This window comes from Macrotis lagotis, chromosome 7 (assembly GCF_037893015.1).
Source record: "Macrotis lagotis isolate mMagLag1 chromosome 7, bilby.v1.9.chrom.fasta, whole genome shotgun sequence".
NCBI classification, from domain to species: Eukaryota; Metazoa; Chordata; class Mammalia; order Peramelemorphia; family Peramelidae; genus Macrotis; species Macrotis lagotis.
In genome coordinates this window covers 46,380,179-46,405,724 of record NC_133664.1, presented here as the reverse complement: position 1 = coordinate 46,405,724, position 25,546 = coordinate 46,380,179, and the positions used below count along the sequence as shown (strand labels likewise).

Sequence of the window (25,546 nt, the reverse complement as noted above, 5' to 3'; positions counted from 1 at the left end):
TTGGTAGAATCTGTAATGTGAATGCCAGAGTAGAGGCTTCATTTATCTTTGGAAGGGAAAGGCTCCAGGAGCATATTAGCTTTCCCAGAAATTCCTTTCAATACAGTATTAATATTTCTTTCAATTTGTTAGAATTCACCTGAAAATCCATCTGGATCAATAGTTCTATCTTGAGCCTCTAAAACTGGTGCTATTTCCTTTTGTGAAATTAGACCATTTAAGATCTTTATTTGGTTTTCTGTTAGTTTGAGTATTTTGTATTTTTGAAGGAAATCTATTTTATGTTCTCATTTAGTGGGGCATATGATGCACAATAAGTTCTGATATTTCTTTTTATTTCTTTTACATCTGTTGTGATTTTATCCTGTTTTTAATTTTGTTGATTTGATTTTCTACTCTCTTCTTTTTAATCAAGTTTGTTAAAAGTTGATCAATTCTGTCTTTTAAAAAGAACCAGTTTTTAGTTTTATCAGCTTTATAGTCTAAACCTCTTTTTTGGCTTCCAATCTATGTACTTCTATTTTTTTTTTAAATCTATGTTTGTAATTATTTTGGTTTTATTTGTAGGTTTCTAATTTTTGAAAGTACATTCAATTCATCAGTTCTCTTTTTTCTATTTTAATGCATATTTATAGAGATAATTTTTTTCTCTTGGGATAGCTTAGGTTGTATTCTAAAAATTTTAAATATGTAGTCTCATCTTTATTATTATGTTTTGTATAATTATTATTTTTTGATTTGTTCCTTAATTCATTTTTTATTTAGGTTTTCATTATTGTAGCACTTAGATCGGCATATTTTGTTCATGATCCTTGTAGCGATCATTTTCAAAATTGTTTTATGACATTTGTTTGCAATTTTCCTGTGCCTTGATACATACCAGTTTTTTTTAAAGAACCATGTGTTAATGAGAAATATATATGTTCCCATTCGGAAGGTGCTATAAATGTTGTTGTACTAAATTCTCCAGCAATCTAAACAATTCATTATTTTCCCTTATGCTTATTTTTCTGTAGAATTTGTCCAATTTGTCATCTTCCCATGTCCTCTTACTCTTTTAAATTTTTAAACTTAATGTATTGAAATTTTTTGTTTTTGCTGTTGTTGTTCAATAATTTCACTTGGGTCTGACTCTTCGTGTTGGAATTTGGATTTTCTTGTCAAACATACTCAAGTGGTTTGTCATTTCCTCCTCCAGCTCATTTTTTTGAGGCAATTAGGATTAAGTGATCTACCCAAGATCATACAGCTAGTAAATATCCAAGGTTGCATTTGAAATCAGGAAGATGAGTCTTCCTGACTCCAGACCTGACGCTCTATTAACTGTGCTACTCAGCTACTACTACATTTTTAAATGTTTTTTGGACAACTCCTTTAATTTTTAATTTAGGAATTTAAATGTCATGATATTTGTGACATAAAAGATTCAAACTGATACTGTTTCATTGTTTAATTTTCCTTTAAACCCATGTACTTTTCTTTTTATTAATGTACTCTATGAATTTTTTATTTTTTCATTTTTTTCTTGCTCCTTTATTTCATAGCATAATTACAGCTCCTTGACATGAATTTACCTAATGCATAGTGACTATTGTTCTAGCTTCTTATTTTGAATTCATGTATGTTTTACTTTTTGGATAAAATTTTATAAGTAATATCATGGAGGTTCATTTTCTTGGCTGTATTCTTTTATTTTATTGTATTGTTTAATTCATTTGAAGTTGTGACAATTAGGTTTATGCATTCCTACATTTGCATCTCTAGATTTTTTTCTAATAGGATTTTTTTGTTTCACTTTTTCTTTTAATTGGTACTTTGTCCTCATAGCTAATTTTGCTTAATCTAATTTTTATGTAGTCTTATTGTCACTCATTATCATATTTTCCTATAATCTCTTCTTCCACTTATCAACCTTTTCCCTAGCTTTGGAGTTTTGCTTGATTATTTTATTTAGTTATATAATTTCCCCCATATTTTCCCTCTTCTCAGTTAAATGGATAATTGAAAATTCTTTCTTTTTCTCTATTTTTTAAAAAAAATTGTTCATTTACTACTCTGTTTTTTAAAGAAGCATTTCTTACCTTTTTCTCCTTATTGTCACTTCTCTTCTTCTGAGCTTTTATTCTGTGATTCATGATCTATACACTTATTCCTTCTTTAAATTTTGTGTTTTTCATGAAATTAAAGTTTCTAAAGTTGCAAATTTTCCTCCCTCTTCTAATCACTTTCCATGTTGTTGCCTTTGTTAATATTGCCCTATTGTTTCCTTTTTTGTACCTCACATAAGTACAAGGATCTAGACCCTCATACAGCATAACTTTTCTATCTCTTGATATTTTGTGGACACCAGCACAAGACTTGACTATCTTTTGCTTTTAATACATGAGCAATCTTCCTTCATATCTGAATCTATATTAAGTGACTTATTTTATATAGCTTCTGAAGTGCAAACCATGTTTAGTAATACATTGCAATGGGACAATTAGCACATTTAGTGTGAAGGCTGCTGGGTCCTTTACAAGACTGTTAACTTTTGGTGCCTCACCTATGGTTCTATAAAGTTGTACCATACTCAACAGCCACATTCTGGTAAAACTATCTCAACAGACAGGCTAAACCAGGTTGAAGGAAACTGTCAGGTCTCAAATACAACACTGAGTAAGGAGATATCTACCCCCAAACAGATAAAGATTTCCTCTGGTAAAATGGATGAATGAGAACAATTTTGTTCCAGTGGTCTGAATGGCTGAAGCAGGAGCTATGGAGTGCTTAGACCTGGGTTAGACATTGAAGATACTTCATCCTGAACTACAGCCAGTTATCTTGTCTTTGTTCCTTTCAGTGGACTTTCATTATTTTGGAAGAGTGAGGCTAGCGACTTTGTGCAACTCTGCCTCATTTAAATCCCTGATGATCATATTGTCATGCTATCAACTCAAGCTTTGACTGATACCACCTCTGTCAGCCTCCTCTCTCCTCTGTTGAAGGGTTGCAGGATGAAGTACCATACCAAGAAACCTACAACTTTTTGGAGGCACAGGTGAGAGTTGGGACACAGGTGGACACCAAAGGTGAGTGAGCAGACCTAAAAAGGGCTTGGCAAGCCTTCACCCCAGAAATGCCAGTCTTCTCTCTACACCTCCACATACCCCAAGTGAATCCCTAATGTTTAGAACAAGACTGACACATAGTAGATGCTTAATAAATGGTAATTGGATTGATTTAATTATAATATCATTATAAAATAAGACATTATCAAATGAGATAATATGTGTAAAGTGCTTTACAAAATGACTGGCACAAATTACTTAATAGGTGCTTATTTCCTTCCCCTCTCTTCCCCCCAACCCTTATGAAACTATGATATTCCATGATTTGTACCTTCATAGTATCACCAGGAGTATACTGATGTTAAAAGGATGGACTTTGTGGCAGGAAGCATCCAGTCTACCTTTCTCTTTTAATTAGTTAATTGCTTGAATAAAGAAAAAAATCTCTTATTATGAAACACATTTGGTCAGGAATTGTGCTAGTGTTATAGATACAGAGATAACATTAAAGCAGTCTATATTCCTGGAGCTTACATTCTATGTGAAACCACATATACTCATGAAAATAAATACAAAGTAAACTCAGCACCAATCATTTTGTGAAAATAAGGAAAGACCTCATGCCAGAGGAAGTTAGGAATTCTTAAAGGTAGAGATGAAGAGGGACTTCATTTGTGACAATAAGAAAACAGCCTCTCTAAAAGCATGAAGATGGAGAAAAAATACTTAATGCAAGAATAATGAAGTCATCCTCCATGTGTAGCATAAAGTTATTTTAAGGCTTAAAGGAAGATCAGAATAGAAGTCTCCAGCTGCTTTCCCCCTAACCTTCTCCAAGGGAAATGCTATTTCCTGCCATAATGGGAAGCAGGAGCTTGAGGCAGAAACTTAGCTATTCTGCTCTTTCCAGAAATAAGGGGTACAGAGCTAGAATTATATCTAATTGCTCACCGAGCTAGAATTATATATCTAATTGCTCCCTTAAATATTATTAGTTTGGGGAGATGTAGTTTTCAGTTTCAAGCTAAGCTTCTGATCACTATTGATCAGAACAGGGGAAAGAAACCTAACTTTATAGCCAAGGCTTGATTCTCTTTTCACCAAATACTATGTCCACAATGAATACACATAGCATATAGCAAAGAAATACAATCATCCAAATGAATAACAAAACAGAAGTCAGAAAAAAACCATACATATGAGAATACATGTGAATCAATACAAAGTGAGAGTTGTCCCATTGGGAAAGAGGTAATTCAACTCAACCAAGAGAAAATCCCAAATTTCATCCAAAGGGAAATTCCCTCTTTGTAGAGAGCTGGGAACAGGGACATGATAGTTGCCCTTAGATTGCCCTCCTTCCAGAATGTTTTCTCCCTGAAGTGTGGTTAGCATCAATCATTTCTCTCTAAGCAGGAAGCCAGAAGCACTTGAAGTGACTGCAGAGCCTGAACAAGAATGAAGAAACCTGTAGAAAATGAAGAGACTTGAAAAAAGTCCAAAGAGTGCACTACAAAAAGAGTTACTATAAATTTTGTTGTTCATATGAGTCCTTTTCCCTTTTACACCAAAGACTCTTTTGCACTCTCACAAACTCTTCCCTGATCCTCGAGCAAATGTGGGATATTGCTTTCACAAATGAGAAGGAAAATCCCATACTGGTAGGCTTTGGGTCTCAGGTTACATGAGCAACAGCAGGTAGTCCACTTTGGTATGTGAGGAGACAGTGAGGGAATGCCTGGAATAAGCCTACAAAGGGAATCTCAGGCCAGTTTGCAAAGAAAGGACTTTGCTAGCAAGGAGTTACTACTTATTCTAGAATAGGATTTCTAATTTAGGGTTTGTAGATAGATTTCAAATTTGGATGGGAAAATATATTACAATTTATTTTCACTAACTTCTAATTCAGAATTTATTTCAATTTTGAATTTACCCTCCTTATCCATTATTTTGAGTCATCAGACTTTCAAATAGGGTCCCTAACTCCCCCAAAGTTGGAAACTTCTGTTCTAGGGGTAATGAGCAACTGGAGCATATTGAGCAGGATCCAAAACATTGTCCAATAATTCCAAGGGAATTATTTTATGTTATTCACACACAGACACATTTTGCAACTCAACTAACTTTCTTGCTATAATCTTGGTAATAGGCATTCTTTGGTATTTCCATCTAGCTTTCTTCATACAAATTTCTTTTGGGCTTTGGCTCTCACTGGGGAAGTTCAGTGACTTTCTCAATCAATCATGTCTTTCCCAAATAAGAGCTCTCACAGGACCTCACCATCTATCTACAGGGGATTTTTTCCCATTTGACACAGCACAAAATGTCCTCCACAAATCTTTTTTTTTTTTAGTTTTTTTTGCAAGGCAGATGGGGTTAAATGGCTTGCCTAAGGCCACACAGCTAGGTAATTATTAAGTGTCTGAGGCCAGATTTGAACCCGGGTACTCCTGACTCCAAGGCTGGTGCTTTATCTACTACGCCACCTAGCTGCCCCACCTCCACAAATCTTTGCTTGAAAAGTATTGAGTAATGTTATTTTTGTGGTTGCAACCTTCAAGAAATCTTTGGTGTAAAAGGGAAAAAGACTCATATGAACAACAAAATTTATAGTAACTCTTTTTGTAGTGGCAAAGAATTGGAAATTGAGAGGATACCTATCAATTGGGGAATGGCTAAATGTGAATTATTAAAACACTTAATGTGCAGATTTCAGAAAAAACTTGGAAAGACATAAGAATGGATGCAAAAGTGAAGTAAGTCGTACCAGGAGAACACTGTAAATAGTAATAGTCATACTGAGCAATGATTAATTATGAAAAATTTAGCTCTTTTCAGCACTACTTTGAGGCAAGACATTTCCAAAAGGCTTCATGATGGAAAATGTTATCCATATACAAAGAGTGAGCTGGTGGAGTCTGAATACAGAGTGAAGTGGGGGTTTTTTTGCATATTTTTCCCTTTTGGTCTGTTTCTTCTCTCATAACATGGCTAATATAAAAATGTTTTACATGATTGTACATTTTTACCAATATCAAATTGCTTTTTCTTTTTGAGGGTGAAGGTAATGGAAGTAGGGAGAAAATTCTCAAAATATTTTTAAAATGAACGTTGGAAATTATCTTTATATGCAAATGGAAAAATAAAATGCTATTGAAAGGAAACTTCATGTGCTCTTAACAAAACACCATATTAAAGGAGAACCTCTAAGACTGTATTTTGTGCTCCCTTTTAAAAAATCAACAAAACAAGATCTTGGACTTGCTATACTCCAAAATCAATTATGTGAAAGGGAAAATATGCTCTGCTGTAGAAAAGTCTCTTAGAAAGTCTGCCAATTTCCTGCTCCTGTTTGCATTGATAACTCCTCTAGAGATTCTATAGCAATGGAAAAAAAAACAAGTTGGGTCTACAGTTGCTTTAATTTGCTTGGTCACTGTTTTTTTGAGGGGGTAATAATATCTGTAATATTTTCCATTCTTTTGTAATTTTGCTTGATTAAGTACCTTGAAATGAGATCCCTGAAGGCCTTAAAATGATGATGCCTCCATTACACATTTCATTTGATTGTAGTCTTCCATATTCAGTCACATTTTCTTAAGTGCCTCTGTTAGTATTTTGGGTACAGAATTGGTAGAGTCCAAATGTGGTAGCTTTATGTCATTGGTGATAAGGTTAGCTGGTTATAGAAACACCAACAAATTATTCCATTTTTTCATCTGTTTTCCCCCTGATTTCAGTTTTATCTGTGAATGCACTTGGATGATCTTATTTAGTCATGTTTTATGCCAAAGCTTATCTTTTCCTCCACCCTTTTTGCTGTTTTGGAGGCAAAGTGACAGTCTTCTACCATGTTATGTTGCAAATAAGCTTGTACAATGAAATGGTGTTGTCCTTAACTGCCAGCATCTCTTGATTTATAAGGAGAGTAGGGTTGTTGGTTTGTTTTTTCTTTGGTTGACTGGAGATGACTTCCAAGCTTTTATATCACAGACTGATCTATATTGATTAAATATATTTAAATACTGGTGCTAAGCAAGTTTAAGATAAAGAAATTTCCTTCCTTCTCTACCTTTCTTTGTTCTTTTCTTTTGTTTTCTCCTTTCATTCCTTTATTTTTCCTTTCCTTTTGTTGATATTGTTCAAGGCTCACTATATCTTTCTCTTCTCAATGATATAAGGGCATAAGGTATCACTACAACTATCTGGCTTCATTCCATTCTTAAGCTTGAATGTCTTCCAGAATATTTTCCCCATCACTGGAGGCACTATTTATCTTGTGTAAACATTTTTTCATGTTCACATTGGAGTAATTGAATAACAAGCTTTATGCTGACTTGATGAATGGTCAAGTCTGCCACTTTCTCATGCTCTATACTAACAGATGTTAGCATATAAACCCTTTTGTGTTCATGTTTTGTGTGTGTGTGTGTGTGTGTGTGTGTGTGTGTGTGTGTGTGTGTGTGTGTGTAAACTCCTCAGGAGCAACAGAAGGCTAGAAGACCAAGTGTCCCATGAAATTTTGTTTGTTTTGGTCACACAATGAAATAATTCTACTAACTCCATTATTTGCTTCTCTGAGTCATTGTTCAATGTAGTCCCAACTACTTTCTGTTTTCAGATATCATTTATGGCAAGAATGTCAACATGCCTGTAGGAATGGCAACTGTGGTTGTTGAACAAGGGTTTCACATTTCACATGCTGACAGTTCAGCCAGCCAATGAATCCATAAGCATTTATTAAATGTCTACGATGTGCCAAGTATGGGTCAAGTGCCAAGGATACAAAGAAAGGTTAAAGAGCTTATATTTTAATAGGGGAGACAACAAGCAAACAAATGTGAATAAACCATATATAGGATAAGGAGGAAATAATTAACAGAGGGATTAAGGAGGATTGTAAATTAGGGTAGATTGCTCAGATGACTAAGGTTCCTGGACCAACTAACTTCATGTCAGCTTCAGCCTTTCTGTTTTCTGAGTATAAGTTGGAGAGAAAAGTTCCAACTGATGGTCTTTTCTTTCCCAGGCAGCAAGATACTGATTCAATTTCAGCAGAAGTACTTGGCAGGAGTTAGCATGCTTTCACACATCTCAGGAGAGATCCTGAGAGTGAATCCATGATTTTAAGTCAAAGTTGTGGATAATCTTAGATTCCAAAGTCCATCTACTGTTTTTACTCTTCCTAAAGGAGATTTCATTAACAATGTGATTCTTGGAGAAGGAAGAAGATCATTAACACAGGATTGTTAGAGAACATGCCAGGTGGACCAGGAAAGTAGCGCCTGGCCAAGTCTCCTTGAAATTAATTGGGAATTGCTCAGAGAGTGCAAGACTGAGGAAAAGAGAGGTAATGTTCAACAGCTCCCAAAGTGTGTTTTTCATCAAAAATGATTCTAATGAGTGATTGGAGTACATTATGTGTTTTTGGATCTAGTTGTGAATTTCAAGAGTTGATTATTATGCATTTTTGAGATAAAGGCTGTTCTATTAGCCAATATGTATTTGGTACTTTGCCCTGTATTTAACATATTGCCTAAAATAAAATGATATAAAAGCCAAACTGTAAGTCCAACCTAATTGGCTTATCAAGTTCCCTCTTTACTTCCAGCTTAGATGACCGTAACTTTGATTTGTGTCCTTTCTAGCAGAGACCATGACCTTGAACCCTCATTTCACTGTGGTCTGCCTAGAGCCTTCCCTAGCCTTTTCTACTCACAAAGACAACTTTAGTTTTCATCTGTGTCTTAGTCACAGTGAGGTCATGAAATTGAGTAGAAAGAAATGTTGAATTTGGAGAAGAGACCTTGGATTCAAATCTTGGGTGTTTTTACCCTCTGTGACCTTGGGCAAGTCACTTCCTTAGCTACAAGAGATCTCAAGGGCCTTATAATTCAGTCCCTTTTTTCACAGCTGAGAAAATCATGTACAGTGATAGCAGTTCTCAGTCCTGAGACTGATTATTTGGCACTGCCATTATTTTCATCTTACCAGCATCATATCTACATTGTCTGTTGCACACTTAGTGAGGAACAATTGGGGCAATTAGCTAGTGCCAGTCATATCAGGGTAGCAGCTACTAAGGAAGCAGCAAGTTCATACCAGCTCCATCTCTTTTGCCTTACACTTCTGTCCTCTGAATGAGTACCCAAGGAAAATGATAGAAGAAGGGCCAGAATCCTTATATTCTATATAAGTAGGCTTTGAGAGGGAAAGAGGAATTTTTAATATTCCAAATAGTGTATTATGATACTACATATGCTTTTAAACATACCTAAGAATACATTTATGATTGGTCATAGCACTTTGTCAGTTCTATTAACTGAAACAGTTTTGCATGAAGAGAATGTGATTGTCAATGCCTTAGCAGGCTTCATTTAGCATCTAAAGTGGTGATCCCCTCCAAAAGGAAATGTGCCTAGACAACTACCTGGGATAGCAGGCAACAAGTACTCAAATCTGTGGCCACACCACCCAGCCCTCTCTTACTCTTTGAGCCTCAGCTCAAGACCTCCTTAGCCTGCTACCCTACCCTTTCCTCAAGTTCAGACACCAAGAACTTTGATCAAGACCATACTTGCAAGAAGGGTCTTGAAATAATAAATACTGGAGCTGAAATTCATTTATTCAAGAAGGAGTTCAGTTCAGAATCTTTCCTTTGTCACTTGGCTGCACTACTTTGTTACACCTGATTTACTGGGAACATCTCATTACTCTACAAGATCCAATCGGCCTCAGAGGTCTCTGTGGAGGGGTAGAAGCATGAACTCCAAAGATTTCATCTAGAGGAAGGACAGCTTAGTACTTCTGATTTCTTACCTGGCCATGCTATTCTGAGACATCTCTGTATTTTTTGGGGGGGATTTGTATCTCCAGCCTAGCACAATGCCCAGTACCGAGTTGGTCCTTAATATTTATTGATTATTGCTGAATCAGTGGCATTGTCACGTTGATTCCATCTGCTCTGTTCCAATTTCTAATAGGCATGGAGTCAAAACAGGGTCCTCGAGGGGCTCTTTCAAAGGAAAATGGAAGAGGATGCTCAAGTATATGGATACTCAACCTAAATCTGGCTTCCTATTGTCTGGCCAATTCAGATTTTACTTGGCTTCTTACTGCTTCCTCAGACCCATCAACCAAAATCAAAAGCATTATTGAACTCCGAATCCTCTGGGTGGGCGTAGCTCCTCCTCCTCCTCCTTGCTCTTTCTCTGTCCCCATCCTCATTCTGTACCTGGGACGACTGAAGCAGCTGAACTCCGGAAAAAGCCTATTTCCCCTTTCCTCAAACCCCAGAGGAGCCCGGGTTCGCCTCCCGCACAAGCCCTCGGGCCCGGGGCCAGTGGTGCAGCAGACGCCCGGCTCACCCACCTTCCCGCCACGGATTCCCAGAAGCCGAAGGTGGTGCAGGTCAGGAGGGTCGACTTGGGGTGCGGGGGCTGCTAAGCCATTTCGGCGCTCTCCCTTGGCCTGGGCTCATTGCCGAACGCTGCCTCTTCCGCCGAGATGCCTCGGGTCATGGTCAAGGGCGGGATATGGAGGAATACCGAGGAGGAAATTCTCAAAGCGGCCATAACGAAATCTGGAAAGAACCAATGGTCTCGGGTCGCTTCTCTGCTGCACAGGAAATCTGCAGAGCAGTGCGAGGCCAGGCGGTAGGAATGGCTGGACCCCAGCATGAAAAGGACGGAATGGTCCAGGGAGGGGGAAGAAAAGCTTTTGCATCTGGCCAAACTGATGCCGACCCAGCGGAGAACCATCGCCCCGCTCCTCGGGAGGACGGCCGCACAGTGTTTGGAGCACTCTGAGTTTCTCCTGGACAAGGCTGCCCGAAGAGATGGGGAAGAAGAGTCAGCAGATGATCCCCCAAAACTGAAACCTGGAGAGATGGATCCAAATCCAGAAACGAAACCGGCCAGACCGGATCCCATCGATATGGCTGAAGACGAACTTGAAATGCTCTCAGAAGCTAGAGCCCGGCTGGCAAACACCCAGGGCAAGAGGGCCAAGAGGAAAGCCCGAGAGAAACAACTGCAAGAAGCCAGGCGCCTTGCTGCCCTCCAAAAGAGAAGAGAACTTGGAGCAGCCAGCATCGAAATTCAGAAGAAAAGAAAAAGAAGTGCAGAAATTCCATTAGAAATAAAAGCCTTTTCTAGGTTTCTATAACACATCTGAAGAGAATGGTCAGGCTCTTTATGTCGATTTTAAAAAGTTACAACAAGATCTTGATAGGGTTACAACAAGATCTTGATAGGGAGTTAAGATATGAAAAGGAATATGGAGATAGGAAGAAAGACAAAAGACAGATGAAAAGAAGAGAGTCTGCTTTGCCATCAGAATTTCCTAAAAAGAAGACAAATTGGTACTTCCTGCACCTCAGATTTCAGTGGCAGAACTTGAGGAAATTGTTAAAATTGGCCAAGCAAGTGAAATTCCCAGTCAAACAGTAGAGGACTATGGTCAAGCTGTTCAGAAGGCTCTGCCCAGACCTTCAGAAGTCAATGAAACTCTCCTCAGACCCTTCAATGTAGATCCACCTCTAACAGACTTACAGAAAAGTGAAGAAGTAATGAAAAAAAGGGATGATCACACTACTTCATTATGATCTTCTGCATCATCCTTATGGAGAACAAGATGGAAATCAAAAGGGGAAAACTTAAGGTTTTCAAAGTAATAGGAATGAGCACATAGCTTACCTGGAACAGAGCTCCTATGAAACATTCTCCAAAGATGAACTGAAGCAGGCTCAAGACCTTTTGACACAGAAGATCGGAGTAGTTAAAGCAAGAAATGAGCCATGGTGAACTCTCAAGTGAAGCTTATCACCAGGTGTGGGAGGAATGTTAGTCAATTTTTATATTTCCCTGAGCAGAGCTGATACACAACAGCTAATCTGGCTAGTAGAAATGACAGGAGTGAATCACTTGAAAAGAGACTTGACATAAATAGGGGTCACATGGCCACAGAAGCTAAGAGCACTGCAAAATTGGAAAGGAAGATGATAATTTTGTTTGGTGGTTACCAGTCTTGGGCAATGGGGCTAATGAAACAGTTGAATGATTTCTGTGACCAAGTAGAACAAGCTCACTTTGGAGTGTTGTATTCTGGAGAAGCTAAAGAAATGTGAGGATTCAGCAATTCCAAGAATGCTGGAGTATTTAAAAGAAGTCCAATGACAGCAACAAAGAGAAAAGAAACTTCAGCAAAGATACTCAAATTTGCTGCTGGAGAAAGAAATTTTCAAAGCAAAATACTGATTTATTTTGTATAAACTCTAGCTTCACAAGAATTTGTAGAAGTTAAATTATTGAGAGAACATCATTCTTTTAGTAATGTCAAGTTAGCTATTTTTTATTTTTAACCTTTAAAAATTTGATAAATAAAAATTATTTTTAAAGAGTTCTTAAGTGTGTTGCCTGTGAGTAAATTCTTGAATAATAATTAACTATAACAAAAAAAGAAAAAAAAATGTTGGTCTTCTTCCCATAAAAATAAAAGCAGTTTTGGAGGGTTCTTGCATTCCCAGAAAAGATGTTCTCTCCATAGTAGAAAACACAGATTCAGAATGTTACTAGCTAAGAATTAGACTGAGACCATCCTTGTTTAAGTCCTTGTATCCAATTACAATAGCTACAAATTCCAGAAAGCAGAAGAAAATGTTGGCAAACTATTTGATGGAAATTTCTGGTAACTAGATGACCTGGCTATAAATTTTATGAGTTCAACTGCAGAGGAGTCTCTTCACAAGAGACAGCTGGTATAAGAGCATCTGCTCATTTGATGAACTCCAAGGGAACTGATACAGTAGCAGAAATTGCTTTAATTAAAGAATATTATGGAACAAAAGACCCTGGTCCTGGATATTCTGTTCTAGCTGTATAACCCAGTACCATCACAGTATGGGACAAAAGTCATGAAAAGAAAACTGTTAACATCTATTCAAAAATATCCATCAGTTCCACTGTCTGTGGTCAGTGACAGTTATGAGATTTACAATGTGAGAAAATCTGTGGAAAAGATTTAATTGTATCAAGGAGTTGGGGGCAGCTAGGTGGAGCAATGAATTGAGCACTGTCCCTGGAGTCAGGAGGACCTGAGTTCAAATCCTGCCTCAGACACTTAATAATTACCTATCTGTGTGACCTTGGACAAGTAACATGACCCCATTGCCTTGCAAAAACATAAAAAAAATTGTATCAAGAAGTGCAGAAGCAGCACTAGTAATCAGATCAGATTCCTGTTTGATACAGTATGAAAGGTTTGGGTTCCCAGTTATGAAAACTCAAAATGATTGTAAAGTATTGCCACTTTCTCAGTTATTCAGGAAGATTGAATTGATATCAATACCTTTCAAGTGACTGTTGAAACTGCAAAGAAAAAAATGGAATACTAAAAATTGTTCCTTTGGTTCTGGTGGTATTTTGTCATAGAAGTTAACAAGAGATCTGTTGAATCATTCCTTCAAATCTAGTTGTGTTGGAATTGATGTCTTTAAGGACACATTCACTGATCCAAATCAAAAATCAAAAAAGGGTCAGCTCTCTCTACAGAGGACACCAGATGGAAATTGTCTTTGCCTTGAGAAAGAAAACGGAAAACTTGAAGAATCTGATTATGAACTTCTTCATACTGTCTTCAAGAAAGAAAAGGTGACAAAAAGCTATTCAGTTGATCAAGAACAGAAAAATGCTCAATTGAGTAGTGAATTGCTAACAGCACCTCATTAAGCTTTATTCTCTTACTCTTTGTGTACACCTTAGGGTGTCCATATGCTATGCATAAATAATACTGTACAGCTCTGTAGTGGTGTTTAATATATGTAATGATATATTATAGCCAAATTATTTGTTGGTTTATGAATCTATCACCATATTTTATTTTATTTTATTTTCTGCCAGTTTTAGAAGATCACAAATTAGGAAATAACATTTAACTGTTTAAAATATTTGATGCTGAAGTAAACTTTTTTAGGATTTGTTGTCAATATATAATGATTTAATTTGGAATTGATCTTTTTATAGATAATAGAGAAATGAAAAACTTTTAAAAATTGAGCAAATTATATAAAATTATGATTGCTTTATGTTTATATTTATTTTATATTTTTGTCCAAAGAATATTGTATAGAATATATTTATAGTTTCAGTCATTTAACCATCTTTCTAACTTTTCATGATTTTTATGTATATAAATATTCAAGAAAATATTGGATGATAAAATTCATTGCCTTTTCTTGATTAATCAGCAAGTAAAACATGCCTTTAGCAGTTTTTTGGGTTATTGTACCATCTGAAAATTCAACACCCAACTATACCTTTCTGATTTATCATAGCACCCTCTCAGCTCCATCAGCTGAGACAGTTTCGCATAAGACAAAGATTGCAGATCCCTATGCCACCCCCCCCAGGAACTGTGCCCAGACCAACTTCTTAGGAAAGAAGGCAAGCAATAGTCATATCTGTAACCACCCAGCCCTCTCCCTCACAGTGAGCATCAGTTTAAAACCATCTTCACCTTCTGCCCTACCCTTTCTTCTAGTTCAGACACCCAGAATTATATACAAGCAACAATCTTGAAGTTCTAGCCATCAGAGCTCAAATTCAGTGATTAATTGCATTTCATAAAGAGGAGGTCAGCTCAGAACATTTCCTTTCTCACCTGGCTGAACTATTTTGGCATATCTGACTTCTCCACCATGCCCCAAGAATCTCATTACTGGAAAAATTTTCATTATTCTTCAAGATCCAATCAGTCAGGGTGAACTAACCACTAATGAGGAGGAAATCAAAGAAATAATTCGGAGCTACTTTGCTGAACTGTATGCCAATAAATTAGACAACTTGAGTGAAATGGATGAATATTTAAAAAATAGAAACTGCCCAGATTAGGGGTTTTTTTTTTGCAAGGCAAATGGGGTTAAGTGGTTTGCCCAAGGCCACACGGTTAGGTAATTATTAAGTGTCTGAGACCAGATTTGAACCCAGATACTCCTGACTCCAGGGTTGGTGCTTTATCCACTATGCCACCTAGCCGCCCCAGGTGAAACTGCCCAGATTAACAGAAGAGGAAATATATTACTTAAATAACTCCATTTCAGAAAAAGAAATTGAAGAAACCATCAATAAACTCCCTAAGAAAAATTCTCCATGTCCAGATGGATATACTAGTGACTTCTACCAAACATTTAAGGAACAATTAATTCCTATTCTATACAAACTATTTTAAAAATGGGAGAGGAAGGGGCAAAGCCAAGATGGCAAAAAAGAAAGGATCGAGTCTTAGGCGCTCTCTGATGAAACTTGAAACTAAGGTCTCTAACTAAACTTTTGAGAGACAGAACCCACAAAGGCACCCAGTGAGGCAGTTCTCCTACTCAAGGTAACCTAGAAAAGAGCAGAAAGGCTCTGCTCCCCAGGGTTGGAGGGGCAGCCCACCAGAGGGGTGGCCCGCCAGAGCAAAAGAACCTCAGCCTCTGGGAGGCAGCCCCAGGGTGCTGGGAGCCCCAGCTTACAGCAGCGGGGGAGTCTCCTGAGCTACACCCTGGGGAGCACCAAGCACAAAGTGGGGGAACAGCAGGGGACCTCTGCCAGAGCGAGCACATGGAGCCCAGCCCTCAGGGCACACAGCCAGCAGCATGGTCTTTCTGCAGCCCAGAACAGAAGCAGGCGGAGCAGGGAAGCAGGAGCCTCCAGGGCATGAGCCCATTGAACCTAGGGAGGGGAGTGAAGAGAGACTGAAGAGCTCTACCTCTGCCCCTGGAACAGGACTCTGGGGCTCTGACCACATTCAGATCCTGATCGTAGTCTAGGCCCCCCCATAGAACAGCAGACCCCCCCCCCCCACATCAGCCCCGTGGTAGAGTGGGGCACTTATGGTCATTCACAGACCAGGAGGGAGGACAGAGCCTCACACACTGAGACCCTTGTGGGAGTATCCCAAAAGCTCAGGAAGCACCCCCAAACCAGGCCCAGGCTGGGAAAATGAGCAAGCAGAGTAATAAGAGGAACACCATTGAGAAATATTTTGCAAATGAGCCCAAGAAGGATCAAAATACTCAGTCCAAAGATGAGGAAGCACAAGCTCCTGCATCTAAAGACTCCAAGAAAAACAGAAATTGGGCTCAGGCTATGATAGAGATTTAAAAAGACTTTGAAAATCAAATGAGGGAGTTAGAAGAAAAACTGGGAAAAGAAATGAGAGAGATGCAGGAAAAACATAAAAATGAAGTCAGCATCCTAGTCAAGGAAATCCAAAAATATGCTGAAGAAAATAGCATGCTAAAAACCAGCTTAGGTCAAATGGATAAAACAGTTCAAAAAGTTATGGAGGAGAAGAATGCTTTAAAAAGCAAAATTGGCCAGATGGAAAAAGAGATAAGAAAACTCTCTGAGGAGAACAAATCTTTCAGACAAAGAATAGAATTCGGGGAGATTGATGAATTTACCAGAAATCAGGAATCAATACTACAAAACCAAAAAAAAAAAGAAAAATTAGAAGAAAATGGGAAATATCTCATTGAAAAAAACAATTGATATGGAAAACAGACTTAGGAAAGATAATTTAAAAATTATTGGAATACCTGAAAGTCATAATCAGGAAAAGGGCTTTGACATCATTTTCAAAGAATTACTACAGGAAAATTGCCCTGATATTCTAGAAGCAGAGGGCAAAATAGAAATAGAGAGAATCCACCGATGCCCCTGAGAAAGAGATCCCAAAAAAGCAACCCCTAGGAATATTATAGCCAAGTTCCAGAACTCCCAAGTCAAAGAGAAAATATTACAAGTAGCCAGAATGATACAGTTCAAATATCGTGGAGCTGCAGTCAGGATCACACAGGACTTAGCAGCAACTGCATTGGAAGCTCGTAGGGCTTGGAATATAATATACTGGAAGGCAAAAGAACTTAGAATGCAGCCAAGAATGAACTACCCAGCAAGGCTGAATGGACCCTCTTCCAGGGAAAAAGATGGACTTTCAATGAACCAGGGGAATTTCAAATGTTCCTTTTGGAATGGCCAGAGCTGAACAGAAGGTTTGATCTTCAGATACAGGACTCAGGTGAAGCATGGAGATTGGAGGAGAGGGGGAAAATATGAGGGACTTAATGATGATGAACTGCATGTATTCCTGCATAGAAAAATGACACTGATAATACTCATATGAACCTTCTCAGTTAATAGAGCAGGTAGAGGGAGCTTTTATAGTTGAAGCACAGGAGAAAGCTGAATTCAAAGATAAAATGTGGTGTAAAAAATGGAGTCAATAGAAAAAAAGGGAAATGTAATGGGAGAAAGAAAAAAAAAGAGAGGGGGAATAGGCCAAGATATTTCATATAATAAGATTTTTCTTTATTACAATGAGCTATTTCAATGATATGGAAGTGGGGAGGCAAGGGGGAATGAGGGAACCTTTGCTCACATCAGATGTGGCTAGGAGAGGAAACAGCATATATACTCAATGGGGTATAGATATCTGGAGTAAGAAGGAGGGAGGAGCAGGGGGAAGAGGTGGGGTTGTGAATAAAGGAGGAGAGGATGGACCATGGAGGGGAGAGTGGTCAGATATAACACATTTTCTTTTGTACTTCTTGCAAGGGGCTGGGATTGGAAGGCCTGTCCAGGACCATAGGGCCAGGTGGGTTCTGGGCCTAAGGCGTGGTATGTGGGCTCAGGGCCTCTTGGCCCCAGGACCAGGGATCTGTCTGCTGCGCTACTCAGCAACCCTAAAGCAGAGTTAGAGTGAAAGGAGAGAGAAAATGGTACATGGTAGTGGAGAAATAAGAAAGGAGGGAGTTGCGATCAGCAATGGCAATGGTGGAAAAATATGGAAGTAACTTTTGTGATGGATTTATTATAAAGAATGTGATCCACCCATGACAGAGCTGTTGATGTTGGAACAAAGACTGAAGCACATTTTTTATTATTATTATTTGGGGGAGGGTGCAGGGCAAATGGGGCTGGGTGGCCTGCCTGGGGCTGCATAGCAGGGTGATTGTTGGTTGTCTGAGGCCGGATTTGGCCCTGGGTGCTCCTGGCTCAAGGGCCAATGCTCTGCCCGCCACCCAGACACTCCTACTATTATTACTATTTTATTTTATTTGGGTCTTTTTTTTCCTTCCTTTTGGTTTTTTTGCAGGGCAGTGGGGATCCGGTGGTTTCCGTGTCACACGGCTGGGTGATTGTTGGGTCTACAGGGTTGGATGTGGGCTCGGGTGCTCGTGGCTCCAGGGCTGGTGCTTTGTCCATTGCGCCACCTGGCCATACCTACAATTATTACTATTTTTTTCTCTCCTTTTTACTTTATTGCTCAAGCAAGTCTATATTCATGGGGGGGGCAGGGGTTATTTCATTTACTCTTAAACAAGAATATTTTATTAATGTAAAAAAAACATTTGTACAAAATGAGAATAAAAAATAAAATAAAAGAAAGAAAAAAATAGGAGAGGAAGGAGTTCTGCCAAACTTCTTTTATGACACCAACATGGTGCTTATACATAAACCAGGAAGAACCAAAACAAAGAAAATTATAGACTAATCTCCCTAATGAATATTGATGCAAAAATCTTAAATAAAATTTTAGCAAAGAGACTACAGCAATTCATTTCCAGGATAATACACCATGATCAGGTAGGATTTATACCAGGCAGGCAGGGATGGTTCAACATTAGGAAAACATTCAACATAATTTAGCATATCAATAGTAAAACCAACAGTAATCATATGATTATCTCAATAGATGCTGAAAAAGCCTTTGATAAAATATAACATCTCTTCCTATTAAAAAACACTAGAGAGTTTAGGAATAAATGGAGTTTTACTTAAAATCATAAACAGTATCTATCTAAAACCATCAACAAATATTACATTTAATGGGAATAAACTCAAAGCACTTCCAATAAATACAGGGCTGAAATAAGAATGCCCCTTACATTGAATATTACTATTCAATACAATTGGTAATGAGGAAGCAAAACTTTCACTCTTTGCAGACGATATGATGGTATACCCAGAGAACCAGAAAAAAAAATCATCTTAAAAATGACTTGAAACAATTGACAATTTCATCAAATAGCAGGATATAAAATAGACCCACATAAATCATCAGCATTTCTATATATGAACAACAAAGTTCAAGAACAAGAGACAAAAAGAGAAATTCTATTTAAAATAACTGTAGACAACATTAAATACCTGGGAATCTACCTCCCAAGACAAACCCAGAAACAATTATAAAGTTTTTCTCACAAAAATAAAGTCAGATCTAAATAATTGGAAAAATGTCAAATGTTCATGGTTATGTTGAGCTAATATAATAAAAATGACAATTCTACTCAAATTAAATTACTTATTCAGTGTCATACCAATCAAATTATGAAATAACTACTTTAAAGAGATAGGAAAAAATAACAAAATTCATCTGGAGCAACAAAAGCACCATATTAAAACTGGAAAATAGTATGGCAAAAATTGGGTATAGATCCACATCTCACACTCTTTACCAAGTAAGGTCAAAACAGGTACAGGATTTAGAAATAAAGAGCAATACTATAGATAAATTAATAGGACAAAAAATATCTATCTGGTCTATAGAACAGGATAAATTTATGACCAAACAGGAATTAGAGCACATATAAACTGCAAAATGAATGATTTTGACTATATTAAAGTTTTTGAACTAAGGAAATCAATGCTGCCAAAATTAGGAAAAAAAGTCAGCAAGCTGGGGAAGCAATCTTCACAACCAGGAGTTCTGATAAAGGTCTCATTTCTCAAATATATAGAGACTTGCATCAAATTTATAAGATTTCAAGTCATTCCCTGATTGATAAATGGTCAAAGGATATGAACAGTTTTCAAATAAATAAAGTATGTATTATCAAATGAAAAATGTTTCAAATCACTATTGATTAGAGAAATACAAATTAAAACAATAATGAGGTATCATCTCACACCTATTAGATTAGCCCAGATGAGAAAAAGGGAAGACGATCAATGTTGGAGACCTTGTGGGAAGATTGGGACATTGATGCATTGCTGTTGGAGCTGTGAACAGATCCAACCATTCTGGAGAACAATATGGAACTATGTCCAAAGAGCAATAAAACTGTTCATATGCTTTGACCCAGAAATTCCAATTCTAGGTCTATATGCAGAAGAAATTGTAAAAATGGGGAAAATCCTACATGTTCAAAAATATTTATAGTTGCTCTTTTTGCAGTAACATAGAATTGGAAATTGAGGGGATGCCCATCAATTGGGGAATGGCAAAATGAGTTATGGTACATGAATACTATGAAATATTATTGTTCTATAAGAAACCATAAATGGTCAGACTCTAGAGAAACATGGAATGACTTACAGGATCTGATGCTGAGTGAAATGAGTAGAGCCAAGAGAACAAAGTACATATCAACAGCATTATAAAATGAGCAATCTTTTTTAAATTAATTTTTATTAAAGATATTATTTGAGTTTTACAATTTTCCCCCAATCTTATTTCCCTCCCCCCACCTCCCCCACAGAAAGCAATCTGTCAGTCTTTACTTTGTTTCCATGTTGTACCTTGATCCAAATTGGGTGTTATGAGAGAGAAATCATATCCTTAGAGAAGAGACAAGAATTCTAAGAGGTAACAAGATCAGACAATAAGATATCTGTTTTTTCTAAATTAAAGGGAATAGTCCTTGAACTTTGTTCAAACTCCACAGTTGTTTCTCTGGATACAGATGGTACTCTCCTTTGCAGACAGCCCAAAATTGTTCCCGATTGTTGCACTGATGGAATGAGGAAGTCCTTCAAGGTTGATCATCACTTCCATGTTGCTGTTAGGGTGTACAGTGTTTTTCTGGTTCTGCTCATCTCACTCAGCATCAGTTTGCAAATCCCTCCAGGCTTCTCTGAAATCCTGTCCCCCCTGGTTTCTAATAGAACAATAGTATTCCATGACATACATATACCACAGTTTGCTAAGCCATTCCCCAATTGAAGGACATTTACCTGATTTCCAATTCTTTGCCACCACAAACAGGGCTGCTATAAATATTTTTGTACAAGTGATGTTTCTTACCCTTTTTCTTCATCTCTTCAGGATATAGACCCAGTAGTGGTATTGATGGGTCAAAAGGTATGCACATTTTTGTTCCAAATAGTTCCAAATAGCTCTCCAGAAGGGTTGGATGAGTTCACAGCTCCACCAACAGTATAATAGTGTCCCAGATTTCTCACAACCCTTCCAACAATGATCATTATCCTTCCTGGTCATATTGGCCAATCTGAGATGTGAGGTGGTACCTCAGAGAAGCTTTAATTTGCATTTCTCTAATAATTAATGATTTAGAGCATTTTTTCATATGGCTATGGATTGCTTTGATCTCCTCATCTGTAAATTGCCTTTGCATATCCTTTGACCATTTGTGAATTGGGGAATGGCTTTTTTGTTTCAAAAATATGACTCAGTTCTCTGTATATTTTAGAAATCAGTCCTTTGTCAGAATCATTAGTTGTAAAGATTGTTTCCCAATTTACTACATTTCTTTTGATCTTGGTTACATTGGTTTTATCTGTGCAAATGCTTTTTAATTTAATGTGATCAAAATCATCTAATTGGTTTTTGGTGATGTTCTCTAACTCTTCCTTAGTCATAAACTGCTCCCCTTTCCATAGATCTGACAGGTAAACTATTCCTTGATCTTCTAATTTGCTTATAGTATTGTTTTTTTATGTCTAAGTCCTGTAGCCATTTGGATCTCACCTTGGTAATGGGTGTTAGGTATTGGTCTAATCTAAGTTTCTTTCATACTAACTTCCAATTATCCCAGCAGTTTTTATCAAAGAGGGAGTTTTTATCCCAATGGCTGAACTCTTTGGGTTCATCAAACAGCAGATTATTGTAATCATCTCCTGCTTTTACACCTAGTCTATTCCACTGGTCCACCACTCTATTTCTTATCCAATACCAAACAGTTTTGATGACTGATACTTTATAATATAATTTTAGATCAGGTAGGGCTAAGCAACCTTCTTTTGCACTTTTTTGCATTAAGCTCCTGGCAATTCTTGACTTTTTATTTCTCCATATGAATTTACTTACAATTTTTTCTAACTCATTAAAGTAATTTTTTGGAATTTTGATTGGTAGGGCACTAAACAGTTTAGTTTTGGTAGAATTGTCATTTTTATTATATTAGCCCGACCTATTCATGAGCAGTTGATATTTGCCCAGTTATTTAAATCTGATTTAATTTGTGTGAGAAGTGTTTTATAATTGTTGAAATGAGCAATCTTGATGCAAGTAACTCCTCTGGACAGTCCAAAGAGATAGGACAACTGCATTTAACTGGTTTATGTACTATATTGTCCCCAACCAGAAGAAGAAAAATGGACCAAAAGAAAACACAGAAAAAAAGCAACCCTTCTGAATCTGATGAACATTTTATAAAAATTATCTCTTATCTCTTTCCCTTAATCCTAATTCCTCATGCCAAAAATGACTAATTTATAAAAATACTTACAAACCATGTATATGTAAAATGCTAACCTGACTGTTCCCTGATGAGGGGAGTGGGGTAGAAAGGGAGTATGGAGGGAAATTTTGTAACTTGGAAACATGCACGTACACATAGATGAAAATGAATAATTAAAAAAAAAAGATCCAGTCAGTCTCAGGAGTCCCTCTCTTCACCATCCTTTGCCTCTGTGAGATGGTAAAACAAAGGGAAGGATAGAGATAGTAATAATGAATCAAAGAATCTTTGAGGCAGAGCCCTTCGATTAAATCTGGGCTCTATGAATCCAGGATATGTATGTAAATGATGTTGATTCTGACTTCACATGATCACATGGCGGTCCTTTGGGAAAGATGTTGGAGTGGAGTGGTTTGCCATTTTATTTTTCAGTCTGTTCTGACAAATAGGGGTTAAATGACTTGCTCAATGTCACAGAAATAGTAAATGTCTGAAGCTGGCTTTGAACTCAGATCTTCCTGACTAGATGCTTAAAATGTCAGGATGAATTGGTAAAGTTTTTTTTAAGGCCTTGAGATAAATGAAATCGTCAATGGTAGCAATTAAATATTGGTAACAAAGATAAAGAATTTTATTTATTTGACTATATTTATTTATATCTTTTATATCAATTGGGAAATGGCCAAACACATTATGGTAAATCATTGTAATGGAATATTATGGTGCTCTAAGAAATGATCAGGACAATTTCAGAAAATCCTGAAACTGATCCAGAGTGAAGTGAGAAGAGCTAGGATAACACTGGACACAGTAAGAGCATGTTGTACATTGGAAAACTATGAATGAATTAGCTCTTCTTGTCAATACTATGATCCAAGACTAACCCCAAGGACTCATGATGAAGCATGTTCTGTTTCTAGAGAAAGAAGGATGCTGAAGCATACTACCTTTCCCTCTCTATTTGAGTCTTGCACAAAATAACTCATATGGAAATGTTTTTCCATGTATAACGATTTGGATTTCTTACTTTCTCAAGGAGAAGGGAAGATTGAGAGAGAAGGAGGAATAGATTTGGAACTCCAAACTTAAGAAAAAGTTTAAAAAATTATTTTAACATGTAATTGGGGAAAATAAAATCTTATTTAAAATTTTATTCATTCATTCAAGTTTTTTAAAAAAAACTTAGAATTTTTTGCGTTGAGTGTCCTGACAGTCTTAGTGTAGTTTATAGATTATACTTTAAACTTAAAAAAAAAACTTCTAACTGCACTAAGACTTTTGGGACTTCCAGCACATCCAATCTACTGAGGCAGAAATAAAAAAAAAAAGGTCTTCATTCAAAGAACAGAAAATGCAGGTGTGATTAGACAGTAGAATATGTTAAAGAGAGAAAGGTGATATACTGGGAACAGAGCTGATCTAGGCATCAGGACAAGGGATCAATTCCAGACATTGAAACATTGCCTTTGCAACTCTAAGCAAGTCACTTGACCTATCAGAGCCACATGCAAGTTGCCTTCTATCCACCTTGATAGAGGGAATTTTTCTCATTAGTAATTCTCTGTCAGTGAGGTCACAGGTCTATTAAAACAACTTCTCCGCCCCCCCAATGACTTTTGAGAAGAGTATGCTTAATGAATACCTATTTTATTTGACCATAATCTTCTATCCTTCCTTGCTAAAGCTATCTCTTGCTAAAACCTATTCTTTGTCCTTAACTATAATCTCTGGCTCCTTCATTTCACAGTGCTCTTCCAAGCTCTGATTTTAATTTCCTCTTTTTCAATGAATTTTGTCTCCAGACACAGAATCTTGAAGTTTTGATTGAAAATGAATATTACTTTAGTGTATTAGTTATTTCAGGGTTCCAATGGATTTAGCCTATCTTTTTTCTAAATGTTCTACTTTACTCAATCCAGATAAATAATTCCTTATTTGATGTCAGGCTATTTATGACTCCTTCTCTTAACTTCCTTTTTTTTATAGATGAATGGATGAAAACATCTTTATTAAGCACTTAGGTAATGTGAACTGTGCTAAGAGTTGAGAACACACACAGAAAAAAGACAATGGTTGCCCTCAAGGAGCTCACAGTCTTTTTGGAGAAGACAACATACATAGAGTGTGACTGCTAGGCAGAGGGCATCAAGATATCTGTACCACCAACATGGTGAAGGAAGCCTGGGACTGAGTTAGAATGAATAGGATTCTCGAACTCCCTCCATTAGAGGTAGGGAGAGGTGAACCCTTACTGGGGAGGGAAGGATCAAAAAGATTGGGGCAAGGAGGAGGGAAGTCCTGTTTGGCACCAGCTGCAGCCCTTAGACCCCTTGGGGTTTGGAGAGGTGGGGCGAAGCCCTTCCTTTCTTTCCTTCAATAACATGTAACTAGAGGCACACAGTAGAATGGCCTGGATTGGTGTAGCCACAACCATGGTGCTAGGAAGATTCTCAAGAATGTGGCATACATTTTATTTGTACTAGTTACTGGAAACTTTCTGCTGCTCTCCATGGAAGACTACTTTCTGAACTGTACACAAAAGGCCAACACCCCCTCTTTTCTTCACTGGCATCCAGCTATGGAATGAGCTTCTGGGGGCCTCTGGCACCTCAAGTTCTCTCTCACCTTGTGCAGACATGAAGTGAGGAGTGTCTGACTCTGCTACTGTTGAAAGATCATGGTCCTGGCAACACCAGTGTCTTCCTCCCCCAACACAGATCCACATAAAGCCCTGTGCAATGGTTTTGCTGTTACTTCTTTCCTGCCTTGGGTGAAGGGAATACTGAAGACAGGATGGGTGAGGTTAGAAGACCTTATGAACTCCAGCAAAGATCTTGGTACTGCAATCCATGCCAAGGTTGGCAGAGGGCCAGAATAGGTTGGATGAGCCTCCAGGACCCAGATCCTCCATAAGTTAAGCCCAGAGTGAAGATGGCAGATCTGATAAGTAAGAGATGAACCCAGTTCTTTGTCCATGCTGCATTCAGAAGTGAATCTGGTAAGTATTCTAGATTAAGCTCTACCAACTAAT

General features: G+C 37.5%; 1 protein-coding gene and 2 pseudogenes across 1 annotated transcript in view; 2 read left to right on the top strand and 1 right to left on the bottom strand.

Annotated features, from left to right (window-relative positions):
- The window catches only part of LOC141494037 (uncharacterized), a 107,961-nt gene that overhangs the window by 60,083 nt on the left and 22,332 nt on the right, over positions 1-25,546 (bottom strand). The window lies entirely within an intron of this gene.
- On the top strand, positions 10,545-12,307 carry LOC141493662 (cell division cycle 5-like protein pseudogene; annotated as a pseudogene).
- LOC141493661 (nicotinamide phosphoribosyltransferase pseudogene) lies at positions 12,536-13,777 on the top strand (annotated as a pseudogene).